Source organism: Myotis yumanensis, unplaced genomic scaffold (genome assembly GCF_028538775.1).
Source record: "Myotis yumanensis isolate MYYU_CA2020_CCGP unplaced genomic scaffold, mMyoYum1.0.hap1 SCAF_3, whole genome shotgun sequence".
In the NCBI taxonomy this organism is placed as follows: Eukaryota; Metazoa; Chordata; class Mammalia; order Chiroptera; family Vespertilionidae; genus Myotis; species Myotis yumanensis.
In genome coordinates, this window is record NW_027223754.1 from 80,855,175 (window position 1) to 80,877,805 (window position 22,631).

A 22,631-nucleotide genomic window follows, 5' to 3' on the forward strand; every position below is an offset into this window, starting at 1 on the left:
ATAAAATTAGTTTGCATTTTTTTTGTTTTAAGTCCTTGAAATCCAGTGTGTATTTGACACTTCCAGCACATCTCAATTCAGAGTAGCCACATTTCAAGTACTCAGTTGCCGCCTATGGCTAGTGACTACCATAGGTCAGTACAGCTCTGGACACTGAGGATTCCACAGTGAACAAATCACATGTTTCCTTTAAAATGCCTATAGACTATTAGGGATAGACTGGACTCAGACAAGTAGGAGGCTCTTAGATTCATGCCAAAATAGAGATAAAAGCAGTGTGATAGTGGCCTGTAAGAAAGGAGCACCTAACCAGATCTGAGGGGGCAGGGTCAGAAAGATTACTTCAGGAAGGGAAGTTTTAGCTGAGTCCCCAAAGTAAGAATCAAGGAGAGAAAGAGGCAGGAAAGGACACAGGAAATACGGTGAAGACTGAGGAGCATCATCTGCAAAGTCCTGAGAATAAGAGAGAATATGGCATGTTCTTGGAGCTGCCTGTCACTCATTATTGCCAAGTCTGAGGAGGAGAGTGAGAACAAAGCCCTCAAGGTAAAGAACCAGATGATGAAAGGCTTTGTGAGCCACAGTGAGGAGGGTGGGTTTCCTCCTGAGGGTGACAGGAGTCCTTAAAACCTTCTCAGCAGGGATTCTAGGTGGCCCCAATTTCTAGGTCCATCTACTTTAAACCCCTCTTTTTAATTAAGGAATGAATGGCCCATAGAGGTGAGGAAAGCTGCTTAGAGTTCCCAGATGGTTGGTAGCAGAGCTGAGACCAGAACCCTGATTGTGACCCCGATCCCACTCCCACTGTCATTGCTCCACACAACCGACAGGTAACACTGCTGATCACACCAGAGGTGGGGCAAGAAGGCCCCAACTAACCCCAGGGGAAGAAGAGGGAGAAGGGTGATTTCCAGGAAGGGAAGTGGTGACCAGCTCCAGTTCTGCTCACCTGCCTGAGCCCGGGGTCTGGGTAAAGGAAGAAGAAGTCCCATCTGATGAGAAAGGAAAGTGCAAATGAGAGCAAGGCGAGCAGCCTTGGAACCTGCTGTCTGTAACTCCACGCCACTCAAGTAACAGGGGTGAGAGCTGACCCGGCCCAGAAATTCAGCAAGTGAGACAGTGAGTCTGGAATGTGCCCATTTGGTTTTAATATAGAAACAGCATTTTAAAGGGACACTGAGTAGCTGAGCTAACCAAGCACCTAGACTTGGGAATCCTTACCCTCAGTGTGGCAGGAGTGTGGCACACCATGGGGTTAATGTAGCACATCTTCCAGTTGTGTTTATTTTAAATATTATTTTTATATAAAACAAAAATACATTCTTTTCTGGCTTCTAAAGGCTATCAGCATTGCTTGGCTTGTGGCCACTTGCTCCATCGTTAAAGCCAACAATGTGTCATCAAGTCTTTCCCACTTCACAGCATTCAGACACTGACTCTTCTTGCCTCCTTCTTCCAGTTTAAATGACCTTTGTGATTATATTGGGTCCATGTGGATAATCCAAGATCATCTCCTCATCTAAGGTCAGCTAATTAGCAAGCTTAATTCCCCTTCGCATGCAACATAAAGGATTCATAGGTTCCAGGGGATTAGGACATGGACATCCTTGGAGGGGAGAGGGGCATTATTCTGTCAACCACATGGAGGTTAAACATTCAGATATGAAATTAATTCTAACACAAGATAAGAGCCACGCAGGACAGGAAAGATCACTTTCCGCTGGGATCTTCGGGAAAGGCTTTCCAAGCCAAGGGACTGTGCAGTGTGCAGGAGGTGCCAGGTAGCCCGTGAGATCAGGGGCTTGGTCTCTAGATCCTGCTCAGCCATCCAGTGCTGAAGTATTATGTCCTACAGCAGCAGCAACAACAAGAGCAGCAGGAGTGGGAAGGGCTGAGAAGGCTCCTGAGGAAATCACAGGGTCTCTGCTGAGATGAGTTTCTGGGGACAGGTCATGGAAGACTGGGATGTCCAACCAACAAGTGGGGCTTTGTCCCAGAGGCACTGAGCAGCTATCAAAAGCTGACTGAAAAACACAACTGATGATGATACAGGGAATAGAGAGATGGAGAGTGATGAGGCAGGAAGGGCGGCATTTTTAACAAGCCACACGTAAGTAAAAAGGGAGGGAATGAGGGTAGTGGCAAGGGAACTGAAAAAGCATCACAGGCACACGGGCACCTTGCAGGCAGAATGAAGAGGATCAGTCAGCAGTGGAGAGTTGGGAAGAACGGCATGGTAATGTTGGGGGAGAGAGGGAGGGCCCTTTTAGGAGCAGGAGTCTGAGGCATGGGCAAGATCCCCAGGAGGAAATGGTTCGGTGGGCAGTGGAAACACAATCTGGGGTCTGGGGAGATGCCAGGGGTGCTTAGAGGTGTGGCAGGAACTGGTAACTATGATCAAGAGCAAGGTAATAAAGAGAGGAGCATAAGGGTACAACCTTGGGTAACATCCTATTTTAGGGTCTCTAGGAGGAAAGAAGTCACTGAAGAAGACAGGAGAGGAGCAAATAAACCCCATGGGTTGCCCCACTGTGGCACAACTGCTTGGTGTTTTATGGCATTATTAAGATACGAACACCTTATCAGAGGGGTTGTGCAGTAAATTCTTATCAACCACAGGGCTTATCAGCAATTAGTCCATCGGAAAACCACAGAGAATTGTGAGGGCCCTGAGAAGCTAGAACAGGTGGGTCCTGAGTGACAGAATGTTCCAGCCTGGGCTCTGCCAGGAAGGAAAAGTTCAAGACAGTGCCATTTCTCCATGGGGCAAATCAGAAGTGCTTCCCTCACAGGCCCCAGTGAGAGGACACTAGGGGCCCAAGCCAGTTCTGAGATTGCTGGGCCCCTTCCTGGTTTCCCCACAGAGCCCCCTGGTTGCTGTTCTGTAACATCTCTTGGGCAACTGTGTGTGCCCACAGTCTCTGGCACAACGTCCCATGTGTAATGAACCAGCCATGTTTGTGATTGCAAGGATAGTGGGAAGGAGGGGACAGAGCCACTCAGAGTATTTCCCATCATGATATTTTTCCACACAAAGCTATGCTATGATGAAAGAAGACACTGGGTTGTCCCCGTACATAAAGGGAAAACTAATGTGTGGTGCTAGAGGTCAAGATAGAGGTAACCCTTGGAGCTTGGGAGTAGTGACAGGGGTGGTGACATGAGGGAGGCTTTTGCTTCTTGCTCTAGGGCCCATTACATAATAAGGCTCGCTTGGTGAAAATTCATCAAGCTGTCGTCTTATGATATGTCCATTTTTCTGTATGTATATGAAATAGTTTGCTTTCTAAAAATTCTATTGTGGAAGAGGGCCCTGTGCCCCTGAGTGGGAGTTAGGAGACCTGGGACAGGAAGAGGGGAAGTGATGCCAAGAAGAGGAGGAGGAGCACAGAAAGAAACCATGGCCATTCTGCAAGGACCACACTTAGCTTTTCTCCAAATAGGACTCTGGTACACGGAGGAAGCTGCCAACTGGGCAAGCCCACCAGGCAGAGTCAGGGTGAGAGGTAGCTCTAGAGTTCACTGCTTGTCATGTGAAGAAGGCAGTACAGACTCCACTGTCAACATGACCCTTGGTTTTTGTGATGATCAACTTTATATGTCAACTTAGCTAGGCTATGGTGCCTAGTCGTTGGCTCAAACACTAGTCTAACCATAACTGGGAAGGTATTTTTTAGAGGTAACATTTACAATCAGTTGACTCAGGTAAAGCAGATTACCCTCCATAATATGGGTGGGCCTCATCCAATATATTGAAGGGCTTAAGAGCAAAGACTTAAAGGCTTTTCAAAAGCAAGGAACTCTGCCTCTAGACTACAACATAGAAATTCTGCCTGAGTTTCCAATCTTCAGATTCAAGACTACAACATCAATTCTTACCAGAATTTCCTGCATGCCCTACACATTTTGGACTCAATAGCCCAACAATCATGTAAGCCACCATGTAGAAGTAGGTCATATTGGTTCATCGTGTTGGTTCAGTTTCTCTGGAAAACCCTGACTAATACAGTTTCCAATAGGCTGTTCTCCAGGATCCCAAAGCATCTTTCTCAGGCCTCCCCTAAGGGCAGACAAGGCAAGGGCAGTACTTCTAATAAAAAAAGAAATCCACAGTCAGAACGAGTATCTAAATGCTGGCTTTGTCCTCTTTACTCTTAAATCAGCGAATGTCACCAGGCACGTTCGTTCTGCTAGCACTGAAAAAGAGGAAGTGCTGTGGGAAGGAAATATTGAGAGAAACCTGCATGTTTTCACCTTTTCCTGCTAGGGTTACATTTGTGGCTTTTTCAGAGGGTGGCCAGAAACTCCAAATGAACAGCCTCCTTCCTGAAGGTGTTTCCAAACCCACCCTAACTCTGACCCAATTAGACACAATACAGAAGCTGGGCGAAACAAACACAAAATCTTTGCAGGGATTTAATCTTCTCCAAACACTGAAATATTGTTGAAATGTTTTATCTTCTATTGCACATGGAGGAGATTAAAAAGCCGTGATAAATGGTGTGCTCTCCGGGAGGGAATGCCATATATAGGGCAATACATAATTTCCTGCTTCTGGTTTCTTTCAGGATAATTGTCCTGGTAACATGAAAACAGGAGGGATATTAATTTAAGATTAAAGCACAATTATAAGCCCTGTCATACTGTTAATTTCTTTTGAATGTTCTTCTGAATAATTCTACCTTTGCAAGATGGAATAAGCACACAATTAAAAACTGCATTAAATAAATGAATAACTAATTAATGAATAAAAAGAACTCTGAAAATAAAATAGGCCATGTAAATTCTAAACAATAATTTTAACAGCAAGCCAGATCTTAATCCTTCAGATCTTTGAAGGAACAACATTTTGGTGCATATAGATAGCATCTCCCTCTAGATTTAGCTCTCAAATAGCTGTGTTCTTGGTTCATGCACTGCCAAGTGATAGCTTTGTAGGTGAAGGCACTTTAGGCAAGGGGCATAATTGACCACTATCAGCACCATCCTACTTTTCCAACCTTAACACTATTGCCTCCTTCATAATGCTTGAAATTCTACACTTTCCTTTGCTCTCTAGCCAGAAATTCTACCTGGGTGATTCTGCCATTGATTAGGAATTCTGATAGAAAATGCAAATGACTCCTGTAAAGCTTAATGATGGATCATTCATTAGCACATTGATATGAATCAATTTAATCAGATTGCTTTCTCCCAATACCTAATTGAGGCCAACCTTTTGGGGAAGTGGGATGAGAGAGAGAGAAGTGGTATTTTGCACCAAAGGGTAATATAAGAGTAGGCTGACAAAGGTAGAACTGCCCAGTGGAGGAGTGTTCTGGAAGCCCAGGGAAGGTGAAAGAATAAGACTCCATAATGAGCCTTCATTACATGCCTGCATGGGAGCTAACACTTTAAGGATGAGCCTTATGGATGAGGCAGGAAGGGAGGGAGGGTTTTACCATGTAAGCTTGCCTTCTGTGTGCTTAATGAAGATCAGTATGATTATATGCATTTTACCAGTTGAGGAAACTAAGACTTAAAAATAACCTAAGACCACACAGTAATGTGGTAAATGGGGGAGAAGAAATTAAAACCTTCCTCCAAAATCCACACTCTTTCAACTACATCACATTTCTTTACAGCAATTCATGAGTTAGATATGATTTCCCACATCTTTAAAATGAGCAAATCAAAGCTTTTGGAGACTAAAGAAGAAGTGGAATCCTTCAGTAGTTCTAGGTATAAAAACATTGGGCATGTTCAGTAACTTCAAATACTCTGAGTGTTGTACTGCATGTTGGAATGGCAGAAGGCAAGGCTGAAATATTGCAGGTCAGATTGCGGAAACCAGGAAAAACCACTAATGCTGCCAATGGATATATGAGTCAAGTTTAAATCCTAGCCTCCAGCCTCCAACAGGATGTTCTGACCTTGAACTAAGTCAAGTTGCCAAACAAGGGAAAGAATCCAAGTTACACCTGAAAGCATTGTTTTCACATCAAACTGTCTTGCCCTAACAGCCATTGATAAGAGCTGCAATTAGCAGCTCTGTTATCAGCGGTGAATTACCAACATAAAACCTTGCAATTATCAAAATTATCACCTAGTCTTTGAAAGGATTGTGAGATAGCCCTTTTCACCTGGTGCCAGGAAAGAATGAGAGAACCCTGGGCTTGGGAAAAGGCCTGTAACTCATGCACAGGAATGTTTTCATGAGGCCCACTACAGGCATTAGAATCCAATACCGCCTGGGTCTCCTGGCCTCTGTGGCTCTCTGCTTGCCTAGAAGGACCCCTTGGGAAGCTCTCCTAGGCTGGGAGCCTGCTACAGCCCAGCTCTGTGCCCACCTGGCAGACGCTTCTCAGCTGGCCGCCATCAGCCCCACCGGGTCCCCAGAGCTATCCTGACACTCTCTTTGACCTAGTTGGTTCTCCCGGTTCCAGCTCTCTCCCACTCCCCCTGCTCACTGACATCTTCCTTCCCTGGAGATTCTACCACCCAAGCTTCCCAAACCCATCAGGATCCCCTCTTTATTCATCAATCCCTAACCCCTCACTCTCCCTTCATCAGTGTCCATCTCCCCAATCTCTTCTCCCTTCCAGAGCTAATTTGATAAACTCATTCATAGTCCGGCTACACCTTACTTTGAGCATTGTCATGCATGCCAGGGGTTGTGGTGGTGCGTGTCTCCCATCTGTTTATTAAGTTCCCATTATGCCCCTGGTACTGTGAGGTGCCATATATCCAGTGGTGATCAAAAAGGCACCACCTTGGCCCTTGTAGTCAAACGCCTCTGAAGACAAGGTCAAGTTGTATTTATCTATGTCATTCCAGCCCCTAGACAGGTACCTATACATAGTAGGTAGTCAAATAGAAATATTAAAGCTAAAAGGTATAATTATAGTTTACCAAGGTTTTTGCTACTATTAACACTTAAAATGCTTACATGTTAATAGCCAAAACAGAATCAATAGGTTTTCTATAGCAGATAACATATTTACATCTTAATAAGAACCATTAATCCCTTAATCATTACTGCTCCTTCCCTCCCCAACTCCTCATACCCCAATGGTTAGGATTTCAGTTTCTGGAAGTCCAGTAGGGACATATTTGAAGAAGAAGCCCTTTCAAACTACACTAAATCATCACTCTTCCTCTATACTGGAAACATAAAAATAGGCCTTGGTTATCCCATCTGGACTTCCTACACAACAGCTGATAAATTGCCCTACCTTATATTTTTCAGAAATCTGAAACTTGTGGCTAAAGTCAAATTGAGCCCACAGATATTTTGTCAGGCTCTACATGGTTTCATAAAATTGAATTTTACAGAACGCACGTCTCAATGTGCCAGAGACCTCACCACTCTCTATTATTTTACATCTGGCCTTAATCAATAGATTTATGTAATTTGTCTAGTCCCCAGCCAAGCCCAGATGCATTTGGATGCTTGACTCTTCAGTAATATATAACATTTTAAAAATAATTTGATGCCCACAATAACCCTTTAACTAGAGGGTGTTATTATTATTCCCATTTTTTGGTTGAGGAACCTGAACTTCAAGGAAGAAGTAAATGACTTCTCCATTTTTAATATTTTTTTGTGGTCTATGTCAGTTTGGTTTGTGGGGTTTTGATAGGCTAGGTCAACAGCAATCACCAGTGGCTGCCTCTAAGACAGTGATGACCTTTAAGGTCCAGCTTCCTTCAGGGATTCTTAACCTGACCTCCATATACCCCTGGAGGTTCTAGAGATGAAACGTAAGGGTTCCATCAGCTCTCTAAAATAGTACACAATTTTGGTGGACATGCATACACTGAGGGAAATTACTGTAGCTTTCATCAGCTCTCACAGAACGTGTCACAGGAGTGGGAGGCGATCACCTGGTTGGCAATCATTTCCTGGAGAAGAACTGTCTCCTACTCATAATGTGCAAAGCCATCTGGCAGGGCCTGAGATGTCCCTGGAGGTTTACAGTTAACCAAGTGAAAGAATCATTATTTGCTCTTGCCATTGGTTCCCTGGATTATCTCGATAGCCAAAGGGTAAGAGGGTAGCAGGGTAGAGGGGTCTAGCTGACCCTTATGAATGTCTCACCTGGAAGGAGTCCAGGCCTTTCTGCCACTAACAGCAACATAAAATATTGCCCAGGAGCAGAGGAAGGAAGATACAGTGTCTCAGCAAAATTTACCAAAACCAACAGGAAGTTAAGGTAGAAAGTGTCCTGAAGATAATGAGGGGGGCAAGCTACAAAGCAAAAATGACTATGCAATACACATCCATAGGCGTCAGCAAGACTGCCACCCAAGGCCCTCCTCTCCTGCTAAGGCTTTTCCCTAGACCTTGTTCCATTTCCCACACTCAGGATCCAGCCTCTTTTCCACCAAATGTGGGGCTTAATAATATCCTACTGGCTTAGCTCCTATTTTATAGATAATGAAATATTAAGTCAAATGAGCAATTTCTTATATCAATCCCCCACTGGGTTGGAGTGAGACATATTTGTTGCCTTTGTGAGCACATCAGGACAGCCATGAAAAAGGACAGGCAAATATAGAAGACCTGGATCTGGGTCAAGAGAACAATTAAATTTCTTACATGTTGGGCTTTTTGTAAGTTTCCACTTAAAGAAAATATTCCTTGTCTTTTAAAAGCAGAGAAAGTTAAACCCTTTGGTTTAGATATCTCTAAGATCCTTTAAATATTAAAATTTCTAAGGAAAAAAAATGAATGAAACTAAGAGCTGGTTTTTGGAAATATAAGCAAAATAGATAAACGTTTTCTTGGAATTACCAAGAAAAAAAGTGGATATTTAAATGAATAAAATTAAATTGAAAGAGGAGACAGTACAACTGATACCACACAAATCCTATATAATAAAACCCTAATATGCAAATTGACCAAATGGCAGAACGATCAGTCACTATGAAAGTACACTGACCACCAGGGGGCAGATGCTCAATGCAGGAGCTGACCCCTGGTGGTCAGTGCACTCCCACAGCGGGAGTGCTGCTCAGCCAGAAGCCAGGCTCACGGCTGGTGAGTACAGCAGCGGTGGCAGGAGCCTCTCCCTCCTCCACTGCAGGCAGGCGGTAAGGAACAAGGGGTCCCGGAGTGTGAGTGCAGCGTGGGCTGAGCCCCCCTCCCCAATGCATGATTTTCATGCACTGGGCCTCTAGTACAGTCATAAGGAATCTCAAAAGAGATTACCATAGACAATTATAATCCAATAAACTGGACAACCATACAAGTTACCAACACAGAATCATGAAGAAATAGAAAATCTGAATAGACCAATTACTTGTAAGGAGATTGAATCAGTAATTAAAAACCTCCCAACAAAAAAAAAAAGTCCAGGTCCAAATGGCTTCCCTGGTAAATTCTACTAAACATTTAAAGAAGAATTAATGCCTATCTTTCCCAAACTATTCCAAAAAAAAAAAAAAAAATAGAAGAGGAAGGAACATTTCCAAAATCATTTTACAAAACCTCCATTACCCAGATAAGAATACCAAACCAGGACACCACGAGAAAAGAAAATTACGGGCCAACATCCCTGATGAGCATAGATGTAAAAATACTCAGCAATATACTAGCAAAATGAATTCAACAGTGCATTAAAAGAATTATAGACCATGATTAAGTAGAATTTATTCCAGAGTGCAAGGATGTTTCCCTAGTACTTAGAACTATGACTAATAGTAGATGCCCAATAAATATTTAAATGAATAAATGAGAGAAATATTCTTGATTCAAGACTTTGTTCTCCGTTCGAAACATATGTGATTATGCCTCACTCTGGAAGTGTGGAAGATCATCTGAGGGGGAACTCATGCTAAGATCCTTCTCACAGGGCCTCACCACACACTGGAATACTATGAGCTACAGTTGCCTGGACAAGAAGGGGAGAGTTGATTTTTCCCGGTCAAGGTGTTCTATCTGCTGCTCTGCTTTGTAGAAAGACAGACGGAAGCTCCCATCTCAGGGTCTCTGGCTGCCTGGTCTCAGTCATGATGCCCCCTCCCTTTCACCGCCACCCCCCCTCCCCCACATTCACACACACACTAGGACAAGAAGTCTCAGAGGGGGCCCTGCTGCTCTGGCCCAGGCCACATCTGCTCTCACTACTTCGGATTTGCTCAGCCAGCACCAAAGTTCATAAAAAGGTTTTCCTTCAGAAATGAGTAGATTGAATTGATAACTGTTTCTATCATCAAGCCCTCACTACCATCACCACCCTACCAGCCATTTTGATATGGAGAATAGGTGGCTTCTACTGGGACTCCAAGTAATGAGTGGAGATCCCTATTTCATGAAATGGGTTAAAAGAAGCTAACTTTAGAAATAATGCTTAGCACCTTATTCTGCCAGAGTTTAAAACACTTCATAGGTAGCATCTAATTAATCTTCACCAAGTCCCCAAGAGAAGAAAAAAAGAAACCTTGTATTATCCTCTTCTAGCAGCAGATAAAACATGGAGAATCAGCATTTTCCTCCACAGAGCAGATCTGGAGCCAAATCACAGGGCTGCTACCTCCACAAGCCAAACTCTGACCATTAGAGCACCCTGACCACCCTTGGAAGCTGTGGAACAGGAATGGACACACAACAGAAATCTGAAGACCCCTCTAGCTGTATGGAAGAAGGTGCCAAAGTCATCCCATGCCATGCAGTTCTTGTCACTCTACAAACTTGCTCTGTCCTTGGGAAGCACCAGCATGCTTTCTTTGGGGTGTAACCAGCTTTCATACTGAAAGATTCTTTTTCATCTCCCTGGGAAGTTGGGATACCTGGAGACTGTGTTTTGAAATACATATATTGACACCCAATTACACAATTCTGCCTCCATGGTGTAACTGCCTTTGTCAGATCACTCTCTAGTGCATCCTCTGATTGGCTCAGACCTTCTTGATTTTCACTAGGATGTCTCTCTCCCTCTGGGGGGTTTCTCCGTAGCTGGCTGCCCAGGGAGAAATGACTGAGCTTGGGAGGAGGCAGAAGGGGAGAGAGTGTCAGGCTTACCCTGGATTGAGGGCGGCAAGGTGCCCCAGGAGAGTGATTACACTAGGAAATCTGGTCTCTGTTCCCTTGTCTGTGTCTCCTCTGTCTACTTCAAGTTGCCCCTCACATATCCCTCAGGGGAGAGATACACCAGAATCCCCTTGAGTCTGCCCTTTCAATGCTGCATGTTCTAGATGAGACAGTTCAAATAACTCACACCAGCGTGGTCACAGGCATCAGAGGGTGAATGTGCTGGTCGAACCAGGGACAATTTAATCTGAGCCTCTGGAGACACACTACCCTAGCCTGGAGATTCTGAATCTGGACTTCAGGAATTTATAAATTCTGTGAAATTGCAGGCAAAATTGTATATACAGATGAATATGCCCATTGTTCTGGAGAAAGGGTCCACACTCTTCACCTGATTCTCAGAAGGTTTTGTTCCTCAACAATGTTAAAATTATATACCAAATAGAGAGTGGCTCTGAGGAGAAATTTTCCAGCACTCTGACCACAAACACTGAAGAAGAAATGAGAGACAAGCAGGTCCTTTTGCCGTTTCTTAATACTAACAGCAGACATGCATGGGAGGTTTCCCACGTGCCAGGAATTGCTGTAAGCACCCTCAATTTATCAATTTACTTAATTCTCATAGGAGCCCTATAGGAGCTACCATTACTGACCCCATTCTACAGATGGGCAAACCAAGGCACCAAGAGTCACAGTGAGCAAGAAGCAAACCTGCATTTAAAATCAGGCAGCGTGGTGGTGAAGTCTGTGTTCTCAATGCAGCACCAGGTGTGTGGCTGCCGGGCTGCCTGCCTCACAGTTGTGGGCTCCTTCTGGGGACTCCTCATCCACGCAACACTGAACATTTGCCTCCAGGGCAGCAGAACTGAAATCTACATCCTGACTGTGCTGGGAGAGACAATGGCTTTGGCAAACTTTTCTCAGAGACTATACACTTGAGATGATCTATTATAAGCAAGTGCTTTGTAGGCTGCACAGTGCCATACAAATGTGAATTAGGATGACAACTATGGTCTATTTTGCCTGATAAAGTATAATTTTAAAAAATCATCCCAAGTGCTGCAGAATATTTCCGCCTGAACCAGTTTGCTTTCTTTGCTGTTGACCGCATTTGACACTAGCCACTCCTCACAAAGTTCATTCAAATGCATGAATCTGACGCCCCTGTTTAGAAGCACTGGAAACATAAAATTCCCATAAGTAGGACATCTGGCCTCACAGCAGCACAGATGTGTGTGCCACATATTTAATGGGGCTTTTTTCCCACTGCTCTGCACCCAGTGGGCGCTCAAATATTTTGTCAGTGTCAATGGCGACATTACAAGAAGGCGTATTTTTCCTAATGCTGTTCCACTTAGTTTCAAATTTCAAAATTTCTAATATGATTCACTAATACAGGACTTAACAATAATTACTCAAATAAAAATTCTCTACATTTAATTGAAACTCTTTTGCACAAAATCTCAAAACTTCATAGACATAGAGAATATAGCTTCAATCCAATTCAATATATCTTACTTTCCAGAATAAAAACAAAACACCCCAGGCACTGTCCTAGGCTTTTGGGCTACATCAGTAAACAAACAAGCAGATTCCAACCCTGTGTAGAGCTTACATTCAAATGAAGGAGCCAGAAAATAAACAAAATCATAATTAGATGGCATATCTAAAGGCAATAAGTGCTCTATAAAAAAGCAGAGATAGAGGTATTTGGGCAGAAGTATTTGAGGGGTTTGGAGGGATTACAATGTTAAATAGCATAGTCATAGTGGACTTTAATTGAGAAGGGGAGAGTGAGCAAAAACATGAAGCTGGAAAGGGATACCGGGGAAAAGAGTGGTGCAAGCAGAAGCACTAAGGCGGAAACATCCCTGCTGCCTTCCAGAAACAGCAAGGAAGCCAGGGAGGCTGCCGCAGAAAGAGCCAAGGATGTAGTGGTAGGGAGTGAGGTCGAAGAGTGGGTGGGTGGGAGAGAGGCTGGCTGTGCAGGCCTCTGTGAGCCATGGTAATGACTTTTGCTTTACTCGGTGTGACATGGGCAGCTACTGACATGAGCAGAGAGGAGTCAGGGTCTGCCTTTTACTATATTAAGAACAGATTGCATGAGGATTCTCTTTTCTCCACATTCTCACTAGGACTTGTTGTTTGTTGATTTATTGATGATAGCCATTCTGACAGGTGTGAGGTGGTTTTAATTTGTATTTCTCTGATGATTAGTGACATTGAGCATCTTTTCATATGTCTATTGGCCATCTGTATTCCTTTAAGGCAGGGGTGGGCAAACTTTTTGACTCGAGGGCCACAATGGGTTCTTAAACTGGACCGGTGGGCCGGAACAAAAGCATGGATGGAGTGTTTGTGTGAACTAATATAAATTCAAAGTAAACATCATTACATAAAAGGAAACGGTCTTTTTTTTTTTTAGTTTTATTCATTTCAAACGGGCCGGATGCGGCCCGTGGGCCGTAGTTTGCCCACGGCTGCTTTAAGGAGAAGTGTCTATTCGGGTCCTTTGCCCATTTTTTAATTGGATTGTTTGTGTTTTTTTGGTGTTGAGTTGTATAAGTTCTTTAAAAATTTTGGATAGTAACCCCTTGTCAGATGTATTATTGGCAAATATGTTCTCACATTCAGTGGGTTGTCTTTTTATTTTGTAGATGGCTTCTTTTGCTGTGCAGTTTAGTTTGATGTAGTCCCATTTTTTTTCCTTTTGTTTCCCTTGCTCAAGGCAATATATCAGAAACACATGACCCAGCAATTCCACTTGTGGAAATATATCCAAACAATCCCAAAACACTAACTCAAAAGAATAGATGCACCCCTATGTTCATTGCAGCATTATTTACAATAGCCAAGATTTGGAAGCAGCCCAAGTATCCATCCATAAATGAATGGATAAAAAATCTGTGGTACATTTACACAATGGAATATTACTGAGCCATAAAAAAGAAAGAAATCTTACCTTTTGTGACAGCATGGATAGACCTGGAGAGCATTATGCTGAATAAAATAATCCAGTCAGAAAAAGATAAATACCGTATTATTTCACTCATATGTGGAATCTAATGGACAAAATAAACTAACAAAATAGAAACAGACCCATAGAGAACAGACTAAAAGCTGTGGGGGTGGGAGGAAGTTGGGTAAAAAAGGTGAAGGAATTAAGCAATAAAAAAATCTCATAGACACAGATAACAGTATGGTGATTACCTGAGGAAAAGGGTATAGGGGGATAAATAGTGATGGAAGGAGAATTGACTTGGAGTGGTGAACACACAGTACAATTTACAGGTAATCTATACTAATAAAAGGGTAATATGCTAATTAGATCAGATAGTCCAGACATCTTCCAGACATCCTTCTGGACAAAGCCATGGTGGTGGGGGCCAAGGCAGAAGCAGTTAGGGGCAATCAGGCCAGCAGGGGAGAGCGGTTAGGAGCTATCAGGCAGGCAGACAGAGTGGTTAGGGGCAATCAGGCAGGCAGGCAGAGTGGTTAGGAGTGATCAGGTAGGCAAGCAGGTGAGTGGTTAGGAGCCAGTGGTCCCGGATTGCGAAAGGGTGCAGGCCGGGCTGAAGGACCGCCTCCCATGCACGAATTTCATGCACCAGGCCTCTAGTCTATAATAATAAAAGAGTAATATGCTAATTAGACCAATGTCCTCCCAGATGACCTTCCAGATGAAGCCAGGGCTGTGAGGGAAGTCTGGGTCCTGGGTGCCAGAGGGAAGCTGGTGCTGGCAGCTGGGGAAATGAGGCCTACTCTTGCATGATTTTCGTTCATCGGGCCTCTAGTGTATTATAGAATTGTACACCTGAAACCTATGTAATTTTATTAACCAATGTCATCCCAATAGATTCAATAAAAATACAAAATTAAAAAAAAAGATTTTACATCTGTAATTATTTTAGGTTATTTCTTTTTTACTGTTATGTGTCTGTTTATGAATCTCTTTGTGTTTATCCTACTTAGATTTATTGAGCTTTCTGTATGCATAGATTAATGTTTTTAAGAAAAATAAATTCAGAAAGTTTCCAGGCATTATTTATTTTAATACTGTTTCTGCTCCTTCCTCTCTTTTTCCTTTCCTAGTTCTTCCATTATGTGTATGTCTGTGTGCTTAATGGTTACCCACATTTTTCTGCTTCTCTGTTTATTTTTCTTCATTTCTATTCTCTCTTTTCCTCAGATTGCATAATCTCAATCAATCTCTCTTTAAATTTCTTAATTCTTTCTTCTGCCAGTTCAAATATACTGAGGAATTCCTCTCATGAGTTTTTCATTTCACTTATTAGACTTTTTAAATTTAGAGCTTGTTCTTTAATATGTATACTTAATAAAATATGCATGTAATATGTCATGAAAGAATGATTACTCATATGGCAAAGATTTTTCATATGACAAGGATTCTTCATTTATGAAAATGTCTACCAAAATTTAACTCTTCATTTACAATAACATTAACCTTACAAAAAAAGAGAACAGTTTGTAAATATATATGTGGGGGTCGGGAGAGAGAATCAGGAATAGAAGCAAGAAGACCAATAGGATGCCTTGGAAGTTACCCAGGCAAAGAGAAGATAGTAGCTGAACTAGGAAGGTAGCAGTGGTGATGGTGAGATATGGACAGATTGAAAGTAGAGCCTATGGATTTCTTGATGGGTGAGATATCAGATACAAAAGCAAAGACTCAAGATGGTTGAGGTTTTTGCCCTGAGAATTTCATTATCAAAGAAAATCAATTTCTCAGTTCTCTTAATGAGAAGCAAATACGGCAGTGGGCAGCAGGGTTACACCTGGCTTATAATGGCAGGTGTGGGCTAGCGGCTGAGGGATAGCAGTCAGGATGCCCTTCTCTGCCCTCCACTCCATCGTAAAGAAGGGCTGTTTTCTTTCTGCCCTCCTCCTCGTCCCCCTATAGACCCTGAGCAAGAACCTGAGGTTTAAAGAGTGCCTTGCAGATCTGTATTCAGTATTTACTATCTTTCTTTTTATGGTGGCATTTGTTCTGATCTTCATTCTTCAAGCTTCCAGGAGAGCTCAGAGTTCTGATCTTGTGGGAGTAATTAACAAAGGTACTGTTCATGATTTAGAGATGTTGATCTAATATCCTTTCAACTTTCACCCCATTGACAGATTGGGTTAAACACAAATTCCATGGATTAAGAAAGTTTCATAGACTTTTCTGAACATATCTGAAAAACTGGTTTAGTAAGGTGGCATATCAATTACTATCTAACCCAGGCCCAGAGTTCATATTTGCTCTTTTTACAGAAAGCACATCATTAAATCACTGTCTAGTCCGTAACTGGCTTTATTGGGACATAAATTTATTTCACTAAACCAATAAATGTTAATTCTTCACCCTGGAGATTCTAGTCAGTCTGGCTTTATCCTGCTCAAGCTCCTGAGGCTGCCATCAATTACTCATGTTTGGGTTTATATGTCATTATGGAATCACTTTAGCTAGAACTAACGGGAAGTGAAAGGACAATAAAGCTAAGCCTCATTCCAAAGAGAATATACAGAAGAGGGCATTCACCTGAACCCCATTATTCTTTTCTATAAATTAAAATATCCTGGCATTGTGCAGCAGCCATCCATTATATTTAGATTCTCTGTGAAACCGGGCAGGCGAGCGGCGGGTACTAATGAAGGCGGCTGGAGGGTCTGGACTCAAGGTTTAGGCTCCAGACCTGCTTTGCAATATCGAAGCGTGTGACTTTCAGCCAATAGCTAATGTCACAGAGCCTCAGTCTCCTCGTGTGCAAATCAAGCACAGCGATGCTGGCGTCACAAACTGGGGAGAAGCTCAAGATAGCTGGGGGTGGGAGGGCTGTGAGAGGGGGAGCATCTAGCTCAGAGGTGCTCACTCTCTCTCTGTCTCTCCATTAACCCCAGTTTGCCCCAGCAGCCTTCCATCCTGATCTTAAACAAGTGATTTAACCTCTTTGAGCTTCAATTTTCCCACTTGAAAAATGGAGCTGATCCCATCTACCCTCCAGTTTGCCCTCACGAGGTACTGATATGGATCACCTCTGAACAGTTCTCAGCCTCTGACCGGAAATGGGGTCAGTGCTAGAAGACTGTCACACCACGAAGCAGGATTCCATTTTTAAAAACAAAGGCATTATCTCACCAACCAAATGTTCTTTTCTATGATGGAAGGTTTCTCTTTAAAGCCGTCAGCTCTTTTTTCCCCCTCAGATAGAAGATGGCTTCCTCTCTCAGAACCATATATAACTTCAGAAGCAAGTGGGGGGTGGGTGGAAAGCAGAGTTGGCAAAAAATAGAGGTGACTTGAATGCCTGTACATCCCATTCAGGATAAACTGCCCTTGGTGTAAAACAGTCAGTAACATTTTACAAGGGAAAAGTACGAATAAATGACTGCAGTCCCAACACGGTGCTCCTGATGGCTTTTTATAAACCATGCATGCTGCCTGGATGCCTCTGTGCCTGCTCCCCCGCTCCAGGGAGACATCATGAGAGGGCCTGAGCCAGCCGAGCCACAGGCTCCCGCCAGACCTCGTTCCATCTGCAGACCTTCCCGGGGCTGGAGCAGGTCCTACAGCCAAACTTAGACCTGGAAAGGTGGAGCAAGCCTTCGTGCCAGGTCCAGTGCTGGGTGCTGAACAAAGGAGAAGCCAACAGAGACAGAAAGGAGACAGGCATGGGCTCTGGGGTCACATTGGGAAGCCAGTTCTGCCATTTGCAAACAGTATGACGTTGAACCGTTTCCTCCTTCTAAAAAATGGAGATTTCTAAAACCAAACATTTAAGTTGTTGGGAGGATAAAGTGCTATGACATTATGAATGCACTTAACATAGAATTGGTACCCAATGTATTTTTATCCTCTCCCCTAGTTCCTGGGGTTAGTTCATTTAATCTTCACCAGGATGCAGCCAAGTAATGAGGAATTTGTAAAGGAGGAAACTGAGGCACAAAGTGGCTTGCTCAACAGCTCTCTGCCCATCTCCGACTTCATACTTACCCCCTGCTCAGAGTTTAGCCTCTATCTAATAAAGAAACTGAGACTAAGAGGAGTGAATGGGTTAAATGCCTTTCCCAAGATTCTCTGCAGATCCAGGTTAGGACTACTGTTTCCAATAGAATGTTCTTTGCATTAGCCTTGAGCAGGGGTGGGCAACCCCTGGCACGCGTGCCAAATATGGCACGGCGCCAGTAACTTTTGCTGGCACGAAAAATCCTCTCATAATCTTCCATTTACAATTGTGAATCTTTGTTCTCAGTGATGAATTTTGTTAAGTCTTGTAATAGGAGTAGCCTGACGGATGAAAGTAGTAGCTCGTGCATATCTCTGAAGGTCACGAAATATAAACCTGATGTAAAATCTCTGTAATCAGTGATGCAGCAGCAAAAGTCCCACTGATAATATCAAACGGAGTCAAAGTTTTCTGTAGGACTATCAGTGTACATGTATACATTAAAAAATAAATGTATTTTTCATCATCATATACTGTGTTTTTAATGGCTCGAATGAATTTTATTATTTCTTCAAGGTTCTTCACATACATACACCTTAAGAGATATCAAGTAGGCATAACATGTTCTCAAAAAATTAGGGTTGGCACGCAGAAGAATTTTGAGTCAGAGATTTTGCTGGTTTTGGCACGCACTCACAACAAGGTTGCCCACCCCTGGCCTAGAGCCTTAGAAATCACCTTCATTTCACAGATAAACTGAAGCCTAAAAAGATAATGACTCACTCAAAGTCATACTTCAAATATTGACAAAGGACCTTGAGATCTTTTAGAATACTGTAATGTGTCTTGGTGCCCCATGAGGCTGTGGCCTGTAGTTTTTAACTGAATTATTGAGAGTCTGCTCTGCACCAGACACAGTCCCTGCTCTCAAGGAGTTAAAAGGCAACCGGGAGAAGGAGCCCAATAAGCAAGGACACCTGAGTGGCAGGTGCTACCTCAGAGGTAAGCCCAGGATGGAAGGAGAATGTGGTAAGGACACCTAATCCAACCTTGTGGGGGTCATGGTTGGCTTCCTTGAGGAAGTTACATCTAAGCTAAAGTATGAGGAAGAGCTAATCAAACAAAATGAAGAGAAGAGTGTCCAGGAAGCAGAAGCGAGGTGTCCATAGCCAGAAGTTTAGAAAGCATGGCCTGTTACGAGAAATTGAACACCAGAGGATCTCAAAGACAAGGCTGAAAAGGTAAGTAAGCTAAATAAGGACTTGTAAATTGTTTATAGAGTTTGAACTGGGTGTTCTGAAAGGCAGCTATTGTTTGCTACACAATGATCTGTTTGGCCTGCCTGGGCCTGGGAGGGCAAGACCTATATCACCAAGAGACAGCAATGGCTTTGTCTGGTAAAATATACATTTGGTTTCCCATCGAGTCCAAATTCCTATGAATATCAAACAGAAAGAAAAAAATCAAAGTATTGCATAATGTATCTTGATTTTGGTAAATCATTTTAATAGTCCCTGATTTCCCTGTGAACAACATGGAGAAACACAACAAATGCTTGAAAATAGAACTACTCTGTGGATAAATAGCTGGCTGGACACTTTAATTAAAAGAATGGATTAAAGGACTGGTGTATTACTCAAGAAAAGTCTCTAATAGCATACCACAAAATCTCTCTCTCCCTGATCCTTTTCTGATGGGCACATTTCAAGGCTATGAAGAAGAATGGGAAGGCATGTTTACCAAAAAGTGAAGATGACTTCAGAATTGGAAGAATACCTAGTACTTTATTAGAAACTATTTTTAAAATATCAATAAAGTCATATCAATAAAATAAAATGTAGCAGGGACGAATGTAAAATCCTGCATTTAACTCAAAGAGTTGACTGCAATATGAGGAAGATCTTGGTAGTAGTTTATGTGGAAAAAAAAGTATTTTTGTTAACTCATGACATTATTGCTGAACAACAAAATCTAACTAATGCAATTCTTTGTTGGAATAGAAAGAATTGAACAGATGAGCAAAATCTGGCTCATATTTCTAGGCTGGGGAGGTCTGAGGAACAGATGACCCCAGTAGTAGTCATGAGCAGCATTTTTTTCGAGTCACTGAGTCACCCCTGCCCACTCCCTCAGGAATGCCTCACATACCTTCCCAGATAGACTGCCCCTTGAAACCTCTCCTGCACCCAGTAATGATGGTGTAACTGCCACAATAAAGATGCAATATGGGAAGCTGCTGTGCCATCTCTTGCACCTCCACATTTCACACCACTGATATGGTTGACAAAGCAGCTTTGGTCGTTGCACTCAGTAACTTAGAGAAACTACAGGTCAAACCCGTGCTAACTCCTAGCACCCTCCGATGGTGTCCTTTCCTAAGAGCCCACTATCCTGCCGAACTGGTGCTCATCGATGTGTTTTTTACATTAGAGTGGGGTTTGTTTATGACCTCTTGGTCCCACATGTAAATTGACCAAATGCAATTCTTTGTTGGAATAGAATGCCCTTCCGATATGCTGGGCTGGTCTGAATGCTCATCTCTGGAACTTGCCCGGCACACACGGCCTCTCTGCAGTAAGACTCTGCCCAGGCCCAAAAAGGTGGCAAGCAAGCTCTGCTTCATGATGGTCAACCCATATTCCCTGGCTGAGTGGGGAAGGTTCTAGAGACTGTACATCAGGAGAGACGGCTAAAGGACTTAAATGATTGGTCTTAGAGAAGGATTAGGACAGGTAAGGTATTTGTTTTTAGTCATCCCAGAGGAAAAAATGTCACAAGTATATCTGTGGAACTCTAACACAAATAACAAGGCCTGAAATGTGTAAGAAGCAATGAAACACATTTTGGTTCATGGTAAGGCAGAGCTTCCTAACAATTTAAGCCATCCATAAATTAAATGAGCTGCCTAGAAAAGTAATGATTTCCTAGGTACTGGAGTTGTCCCCGACACACCCTGAGTCCACGGGATATGGGTGGTGCAGAAAATACTCCTACTTTGGTGGGAAGTTGGGTTTTTTCCCAATCTACAGTCCTGTAAGCTGCTGGATCTTTGATTAGACTGCTGGGGTGCTCTGTGGCTCCAGTGTAAGTGCACAGATCCCTGAATAGAAAAGACAGAAAAGAAAATACTGGGTACTTGAGTTGTTATCTAGCTATACTCCTGATTTTATTACATGAAATAGATGAGACTATGGAAATTACATTTTTCCCTAGATAAACTATTCTAGTTTATATCCCTTATCAGAAAGATTTCCGTTTTCTCCCTCCTAAATCTCTAGGCCTAACTATTAAGCCCATTTCTTCTGGCTTGATGCTCAGTGAATATGAAGAACAATCAATCATATCCCTCATTATACCAATTCACATAACTAAAAATGCATTGCAAAAGGCTCCTCTTCTCTAAGCCAAAAAATCCCAGTTCATTTCGTGCTCTTTGTAAGTGTTCTTTCTAATGATCACATCCCCAGTTCTCTAAAGCTGAGTCCAGAACTTATAATGACTCCTTGTTTTGTCTATAACAGTGTTTCCCCAAATGTGTTCCATGCAATGTTAGTTAATAGGTGTTTGTTAAAGTGCCCTGTGATCAAATACATTTGAAACATTCCAGACTAAGGAAAGTTAATCAGACTCCTCAGAGTTCTCAATATGCATTATGAATCTCCTGAACTGTGATACAATAAATAGCATCTCCCAAACTTATTAACAGAGCTCTCTTTCAGAACATATCAAAGGCTTCATGTTCCACATAATATAGTTTGGGAAGTGGTCCCTCTGTAAAATGATGCCTAATGCCCATTCCAACCCCACAGAGGTCTCCATACTGAAGTCTTCTTTTAGCCACGTGATCAGGTCTCCTTCTTGTCCCACAGGTTTACTTTCCCTCTACCACTCTTGTTAGCCTTCCCCTTACCTCCAAGCCAGATCCTATCCAAACTTCAGTCCAGCTTGAGCTGAAGTGGTGTAATGGAGTGATGATTAAAGAGGGAGGTGACTAGAATCTCAACCAATGCAAACCCATCAAGAGACAGATGAGATGGCTAAGAATTAAAAGGTTGGCTTTCCCAAGTCACACAGCAGGCTAAAAGGACTGTGACTGAAGCTCCCAGCTCCGTGCTCCTGATGATACATCAATGGGTGGATCTACAGGCCAGGAACTCACTGAACAAACATATTTCGGGCCTCACCCCAAGCCTTCTGAATCAGACTCTCTTGAAAGCCTGCTTTCTTTAAAGCTCACAAGGTGTCCTAACACTCTGCCAGGTTTAGGAACCACCACATCACATGGCACCAGAAACCCAAGCAGAGCCACATGTATGGTCAATCTGGTCCCTGCTCCCATTGGATTTACTAGTCTGCACAAGTCAATTTATCTGAGCCTTGTTTCTGCATTGGTAGAATGAATTAGTCAGACCAGTTAACTTCTAAGATCCCTCTAGCAAATTTGAATCTGTCATTTCTAAGTGCTGCTTTAGTTGTGTTCAACTTTTATCCATCTATTCTGGCCCACAATATTCTTTCTCTCTCTCTCTCTCTCTCTCTCTCTCTCTCTCTCTCTCTCTCTCCCCTCTGAGAATTTGCATAAATATTATTTTTTGCATAAATATTATTAATGGCTAAATTATTACACATATTCCATGTTATAATGATATTTTGAAGTGTCTCTAATATGG

The 22,631-nt window shown here is 42.7% G+C and overlaps 1 pseudogene; it reads left to right on the top strand.

Moving 5' to 3' along the window:
• The first annotated feature begins 19,086 nt into the window (after positions 1-19,086).
• LOC139006222 (phosphoglycerate mutase 1 pseudogene) overlaps positions 19,087-22,631 on the top strand; it is a 32,292-nt pseudogene continuing 28,747 nt past the window's right edge.